Consider the following 8,567-nt stretch of genomic DNA (forward strand, 5'->3'; position numbering starts at 1 on the left):
ATCGAATTTGAATTTTTTTCGAGTCAAATTCGAGTAGCTAAAGGGAGAGAGAGTTGAAGATGAAACTGAAGGAATTGGAAAAGAAGAAGATGAAAAGAGAAAATATAATATTGAATAATGGTTTAATTTTTATTTAAGATTTAAATTTTTTTATATAACCAAAATGACACGTATCAACTAGTGATTGACTCTATATTTTTTTTTTATGAAGGGTAACAGTTGTGGCTCATAATGGTTACAAAATTATAGTTTATGCACCTAATTCGACAAAAAAAAAGTTTAGATACCTAACTCAAAAAATAATATAGTTTAAGGACACATCAACGCAATTTCAAACAGTATATCGACATGAAGCGCTAGATAATTTCTTTCTTCTTCTTGCTTGTCGATGTATAACCAGGTATCATGCAATAGAAAATTCCTCAAATTCCTAGAGGTATTGGCTTGAGCCTAGAAACGGAATATCAGGTAACCCGTGAATCCAAAGAGTTGGTTTATAATAATTCATGAAGAAAATTCTCATATTTCCGCAAGCCAATTAGATGTGAAATCTAAAAATTGACTTTTTTTCATAGTTGTACAAGAAGTTTTGTTTTTTGTTGGAAGCCCTCTATTTTTTTTTAAGGAATTGCTTAGTCGTCTAGTAACAAATAAGAGTAGTCGATAGTATTAGATATAGATAAAAAAAAGAGCAAGGAATAAAAGAAAATTCTACGAATCAATATTTGTGAGGTGACCTATAACACCCCAAACCCGGCCTAGATGTTATGGCCGAATCTGGCAATGTCACATGAAATGAGATTTGAAAACGAATTTTTCAAGTTAAAACTGTTTCATTTATTAGCTTTTATTTATCTTTCATCAATTTCAAAACTATTTTCTCGTTAATTTGATTCGTTTAAAACTTATTCTGTAGCGGAAGCTTTTAAAACCGTGATATTTAAAGAAAATCGTTCGCGTTTAGGAAAAACGTTATGTTTAATAAAACCAAGATTTTGTTGTAGTTCGAAAGTTTATGAAAACAATTAAAAATCCAAAATAAATGCAAACCGTCCAAAAGTCCCAAATTACATAAAAAAATAACCCATAAATATAGAGAGTAAAACTATTAATGAAGTTTAACCAGTGCAATAAACATGTAGTCACTGTTGAGTCCTCCGCCGCGCCGGTCTATCTAAGTCTGGGGATTACCTGTACAGTTAAAACAGAAAGGGATGAGTTTACATAAACTTAGTGTGTAATCCCCACAGAGGACATGCATACAGTCAAACAATAGCCATCGATTAATGCGATCGGGCCTAAGCCCATTTCATTCGAGAGCGATTCGGCCTTAGCCAATTTCAGTTTCAGTATCAGATATGCATTAGGGCCTAATGTAACATCCCGAAATAGGGCCTAAACGGAACAGTGGTTGCGAAACCACAAATCCGAGGTAGAATGTAACGGCCTAATTTTCAGTGGTGTCAAAAATGGTGATTTGAGATCACTAAACCGGACAAATAAGATTGAACAAGATAGTAACTTAATATTTATGAGTCAAGTAAGAATTAAAAAGAATTTGTGAAATGGTGAAATTAGTGAATTAAAATAATTTATTAGGTCGACGGGTCAAAAGCGAGGTATCGAGACCTCGAATTTGAAAATCGAGCTATAAATATTTTTATAAATATTTATGAAGTGTCATTGAGTTAGTATTAAAGTTTCGCTAGAAAATTTTGATGTTTGGATAGCTAATTAATTAAAAGGACTAAAGCGAAAATAGCTCAAAATTTGTTAAATTGTGAGTAAATAGCTTAAGTATTTAAAAGATGGATTTAAAGAGCAATTAGACCCAAAGGTTAATGGCTGGACGGTTTGGGTATGAAATAAGCAAGAAAACAATGTGAACAAGGGACAAAATTGGAATTAGCATAAAAGTTAATAGTAAAAAAACTGATGTGATTGAAAATCTAGACATTTCTTCATCTTTCTCAGCCGAAACGCCGTAGCAGGTCTCCTATGCTGGTTTTTCATATTTTTGCACCATGTAAGTTCAATTTTACTATTTCTTAGTAATTTTATGTTTTGTGACTTTTACAATTAGGTCCAATCATCTAATTCATTAGTTTTTGATTTGGTGGGTGAAATTGGAAGTTACCCTGGCTGAGTAAGGGTAGTTTATGATGAATTATTATGAAATTGAAGTTCTAATTTCATATTAAGGTTGTTTTATTAAGTCATTTTGATAGAAAATGGTATTTAGGACCTAATTGTGAGCAAAATTGTGAATTAGATGTTGGTGTTGAAATTCAGAATATCAAAGGCTGTGAAATAGTTTATATTGATAAAATAAAAGTGTTAATTTAGAAAAATTAGTTCAATTGATGGGTGAATTGAGCAGGACTAAATTGTAAAACTGTAAATTTTGGGGTAAAAGTGCAATTTCGAATTTTGAACAGCATAAATTGTGAAGTGAAATAGAAATCAAATAAATGCTAATGAGTAGAAATATTTTATATTATAGATCAAGAATCCAAAGAAGAACAAGGAAAAGAAAAGTAAAGGACTAAATTGTAAGGTTTAGTCACATTTTGTATCAAGGTAAGTTTACAGTAAATAAATGCAATATTCTTTTATTTTACATTATTATTGTCAATTTCAGCATTTATATATTATGTTATGAAAATATTTAAAGTCGAATTTAAGGTGAAGTGACAGAGGAAAAGTGTTAGAAAGCCGGTTGAACCCTAGGAATGTTAGGATATTAGGGTTGACAGATGAACGAAATGAGCCATGTAAGTCCATATTAGAAATATGACTTTGGAGATAGGATTGAGCCATGTAAGTCCATATTATATATGGCATTGGAGCAGGAATAATTCATGTAAGTCCATGTCAAAGACATGGCATTGGCGAGATATTGATAGACAGAAGCGACCCTAGTATCCTTAGTATTCCGAGTGGTTCAACGGGTCAGGATACGAGTTAAATTACAGTGAATTAACAGCAAAGGAAAAGTAGATTATACTTATGAAAAGGAAAGGTCGGTAAGAAAGAAGGTAAGGGAATAAAGAAGAAGATAGAAATTAAGAAGTAAAGAAATTTATGATGTTAGATGATATTATGCATAATTATCCATTATGTTGAATGTTGTGATTTATTTGCTTGTAAGCTTACTAAGCCTAGTGCTTAATCTCTTTATTTTCTTCTTCTTATAGTACTTATCTAGTCACTCGGGGATCGAAGGAAATGTCGGAGGCCGATCACACTATCAAAGAAATAACTCGGTATAACTAGGCGTTTTGTTTTGGGTATGGCATGTATAGAAACTTAGCTACTTTTGGTATAATATGAATAATGAATGATGTGTAAATACTTGCTAGTGATTAGCTAAGAAAATAGCTGATGATATACATGTTTATTAATATGTATGATTGAATGATGATTATCACATGAAAATTATGAAAATGTGAAAGTAACCTAAAACAGATTCAAGTAACAGAAATGATGTAACTTTGAAAAATCACTAAAATTGTAGAAACATAGTTTGAAGATGAATAATATATGAAATTAAAGCTTATTATGTATATTTTCTTATGGAATAAGAAAAACAGGTAAAAGTATTATATTTTATGATATATCTGAGTTTTAGTGAAACAGGGTCAGAGCGATTTCTGGATCCTCTGTTTCAACTTTGGAAATTCACCATAAATTGTACAAAACTAATTAGAAGGTATAATTTATATGGTTAGAATTATTGTTGAATCTAGTTTTGGGAGAAACAAACGACTTAGTCATATGAATTTTGTACAGGAAGAAAAATGGTTTGTAGTAAGAAGAGGTCAGTGCAGTTGAGTTTTGAAATAGGGGAAACTTTAACTAATAAACTGTACTAATTGGATAATTCAAAAATTCTAGAAAAAAATTAGTAGATATATATATGAGTCTAGTTTTATGAAAAATTTACGGATCTTAATTTCGAGTTTTGAAACTCAAGAAATGAATTTTTAAGTAACCATGACGCAGAAAAACAGTTTATTCTGAAAATTAAAATAAGTGATTTAGAGTTGTTTAAAAGGTAAGATAAGTTTAGTAACACCTCAAGCTTGACTCCGATGATGGTTTTGGGCGTGGGGGCGTTACATTTATTGGTATCAGAGCAGGTTTAGTCGGTTCTCGGAACATCTAGTGTGAGAAAAAGTCTAGCTATACATGCCATACTTGTATTTTGATAGTGTGACGACTCCTGACGATTTTTAAATATTTTGTTTTATTGTAATGGATCCCGAGTGAGCTGGTGATGATGATGTAGAAAGTAATGCGCCTGCTCCCGTAGAAGGGGTAGCGCCATCTGAGAATAGGCCAATAACAGTTAATCAGGGAGGAGTGACTCGAGAAGCTCTCTTCCAAGCTTTGAATGATTTGTTTGCCGAGTTCATTCGTACGAATCCGGCAGTTAGACCTCCACCCCCTCATGATTATCAGGCTACCCATGTAGCTCAAGCTCCCCCAATCACAGGTACAGTGATAAGAGAAAAGCCACCAGTTGATAGAATCAGGAAACAAGGGGCAGAAGAGTTCCGAGCAACAAAAGATGATAATGCAGAAAGAACTGAATTTTGGTTAGAAAATACTATCAGAGTCTTTGATGAGTTATCTTGTACACTCGAGGAATGTATGGAATGTGTAGTATCACTTCTTAGAGACTCACCTACTACGGTGGAAGACACTTGTATCGGTTGTACCAAAGGAGAGGTCACTTGGGATTTCTTTCGGGAGGAATTTCGTAAAAAGTACATCGATCGAGGTTTATTGACCGAAGAGAAAGGAATTCTGGAATTGAAACAAGGTAATATGACGGATCGGTGAGATTCGCTTAAATTATCGGCAACTTAATAAGGTATGATGAAAGAACAAGTATCCATTGCCTAGAATTGATGATCTGTTTGATCAATTGAAGGAACTCTTGTGTTTTCAAGATAGATTTAAGATTCGGATATTATCAGTTGTGAGTTAAAGAGTCAGATGTCTTGAAGACTGCTTTCCGGACTAGGTATGGTCATTATGAGTTCCTTGTGATGCCATTTGACTTGACTAATGCTCCTGCCATTTTCATGGACTTAATGAACCGAATTTTCAGACCGTACTTGGATAAGTTTGTAGTTTTGTTTATTGATGATATCTTGATTTATTCTCATGATGAGACTGAGCATGCAGAGCATTTGAGAACAGTTTTACAGATTCTGAAAGATAATCAGTTGTATGTCAAGTTCAGCAAAAGTGAGTTCTGGTTACGAGAAGTTGGTTTTCTTGGACATATTGTTTCAGGTGAAGGTATTAAGGTTGATCCGAGCAAGATTTCAGCCATTGTTGATTGGAAGCCTCCTAGAAATGTATCAAAAGTTAGAAGTTTTCTTGGTCTTGCCGGATATTATAGGCGATTTGTAGAGGGATTTTCCATGATAGCTACCCCGCTGACAAGATTGCTGCGAAAGGATGTCAAGTTTGAATGGATTGAGAAATGTCAACAGAGTTTTGACAAATTAAAAGCATTGTTGACTAAAGCTCTGCTTTAGTGCAACTAGAACCAGGTAAGGAGTTTGTGATTCTGATGATCGTCCATGAATGGACTTGGTTGTATACTTATGCAGGAAGGGAAGGTAATTACTTATGCCTCTAGACAACTAAAGCCACATGAGAAGAACTATTCGACACATGATTTAGAGCTAGCGCCATTGTTTTTTTGTTGAAGATTTGGAGACATCATTTGTGCGGTGAGAAGTGCCACATATTCACCGATCACAAAAGTTTGAAATATTTGATGACTCAAAAGATTTGAATTTGAGGCAAAGAAGATGGTTAGAGTTGATTAAAGATTATGAGCTAGTGATCGATTATCACCTGTAAGGCAAACGTTGTTCTTGATGCTTTGAGTAGGAAATCTTTATTTGCATTAAGAGCTTTGAACACTAGTCTAGCCTTATCGGATGATGGTTTTATCTTAGTGAGTTGAGAGCTAAACCGATGTTTCTTGAAGAAATTTGTGAAGCTCAAAATAAAAATGATGATGAGTTGTTAACCAAAAGAGATCGGTCTGAGTCGGATGTAGAGTCGATTTTGGATCGATTCGGCGGTTGTTTGATGTTCGAGACGGGGTATGCATAGAAGAATGATGAGCTTATTCGAAAGATTTTACAGGAAGCACATAGTAGTTCTTTGTCTATTCATCCGGTAGTATAAAGATGTATAATGATTTAAAAAAAATGTCTTGGTGGGTAGGAATGAAAAGGGACATTTCGAGTTTGTTTTAGATGTTTGATCTGTGCCGGTAAAGGCCAAACATCGGTACCTTCAGTTTATTGCACTGTGCTAGTCCCCGAGTGGAAATGGGATCGAGTTACTATGGATTTTGTGACAGGATTGCCGTTTACGAGAAAGAAAGATGCAGATATAGGTTGTGATTGATAAGTTAACGAAGTCGGCTCATTTAATCCCGTTCAGTATGGATTATTCACTTGACAAGTTGGCCGAGTTGTATATGTCGAGATAGTCAAACTACACAGGTACCATTATCGATCATTTTAGACAGAGATCCAAGAGTTACTTCACGGTTTTGGAAGAAATTACGAAGGCTTTGGGCACAAAGTTGAGTTTTAGTCTGACTTTCCACCCTCAAACCGACGGTCGATCGAGAGAGTTATTCAGTACTTGAAGATATGCTTAGATGTTGTGTCTTTGGAATTTCAAAGCGCTTGGGAAAAATATTTACCATTAGTAGAGTTTGCCTACAATAATAGTTATCGATCGAGTTTGAAGATGGCACCTTATGAAGCTTTGTATGGACGTAAATGTCGCACACCTTTATATTGGATGAGCTTAAAGAAAGCCGGATTTGAGGTTGATCTAGTTAAAAGCAGAAGAAAAGTGAAAGTTATCGAAATTGTTTAAAAGCGACTTGAATGCATGAAGTCATATGCGATTTAAAAGAAAGAGATCGAATATCAAGTTGGTGACAAAGTTTTTTTGAAAGTATCCCGTGGAAGAAAGTTCTCGATTTGGCAAGAAAGGAAAACTAAGTCCATGTTTTATTGGACCGTTTGAAGTGATTGAGAGAGTCGGACCATTAGCATATTGGTTAGCTTTCTCGATTGAGTTAGAAGATTCAAAATGTATTTCACGTGTCTATGCTACGTCGTTATCATTCAGATCCGTCACATGTGATTTCTTAGACAAAGGTTGAGATTCAACCGGACATGACTTACTGTGAAGAACCGGTAAAGATTCTAGCTCGAGAGGTAAAGCAATCAAGGAACAAAAGTATTGCACTTGTGAAAATACTATGGAATAGACATGGGGTGACGAGGCTACATGGGAACCCGAAGAGGCTATACAAAATAGTACCAAAATCTCTTCACGGGTAAGATTTTGGACGAAAATCCCTAAAGGGGGAGAAATGTAACATCCGAAATAGGGCCTAAACAGAACAGTGGTTGCGAAACCACAAATCCGAGGTAGAATGTAACGACCTAATTTTCGGTGGTGTCAAAAATGGTGATTTGAGATCACTAAATCGGACAAATAAGATTGAACAAGATAGTAACTTAATATTTATGAGTCAAGTAAGAATTAAAAAGAATTTGTGAAATGGTGAAATTAGTGAATTAAAATAATTTATTAGGTCGACGGGTCAAAAGCGAGGTATCGAGACCTCGAATTTGAAAATCGAGCTATAAATATTTTTATAAATATTTATGAAGTGTCATTGAGTTAGTATTAAAGTTTAGTTAGAAAATTTTGATGTTTGGATAGCTAATTAATTAAAAAGGACTAAACTGAAAATAGCTCAAAATTTGTTAAATTGTGAGTAAATAGCTTAAGTATTTAAAAAGATGGATTTAAAGAGAAATTAGACCCAAAGGTTAATGGCTGGACGGTTTGGGTATGAAATAAGCAAGAAAACAATGTGAACAAGGGACAAAATTGGAATTAGCATAAAAGTTAATAGTAAAAAAACTGATGTGATTGAAAATCTAGACATTTCTTCATCTTTCTCAGCCGAAACGCCGTAGCAGGTCTCCTATGCTGGTTTTTCATATTTTTGCACCATGTAAGTTCAATTTTACTATTTCTTAGTAATTTTATGTTTTTGTGACTTTTACAATTAGGTCCAATCATCTAATTCATTAGTTTTTGATTTGGTGGGTGAAATTGGAAGTTACCCTGGCTGAGTAAGGGTAGTTTATGATGAATTATTATGAAATTGAAGTTCTAATTTCATATTAAGGTTGTTTTATTAAGTCATTTTGATAGAAAATGGTATTTAGGACCTAATTGTGAGCAAAATTGTGAATTAGATGTTGGTGTTGAAATTCAGAATATCAAAGGCTGTGAAATAGTTTATATTGATAAAATAAAAGTGTTAATTTAGAAAAATTAGTTCAATTGATGGGTGAATTGAGAGAGGACTAAATTGTAAAAGCTGTAAATTTTGGGGTAAAAGTGCAATTTCGAATTTTGAACAGCATAAATTGTGAAGTGAAATAGAAATCAAATAAATGCTAATGAGTAGAAATATTTTATATTATAGA

Source organism: Gossypium arboreum, chromosome 13, assembly GCF_025698485.1.
Source record: "Gossypium arboreum isolate Shixiya-1 chromosome 13, ASM2569848v2, whole genome shotgun sequence".
Classification (NCBI taxonomy): domain Eukaryota; kingdom Viridiplantae; phylum Streptophyta; class Magnoliopsida; order Malvales; family Malvaceae; genus Gossypium; species Gossypium arboreum.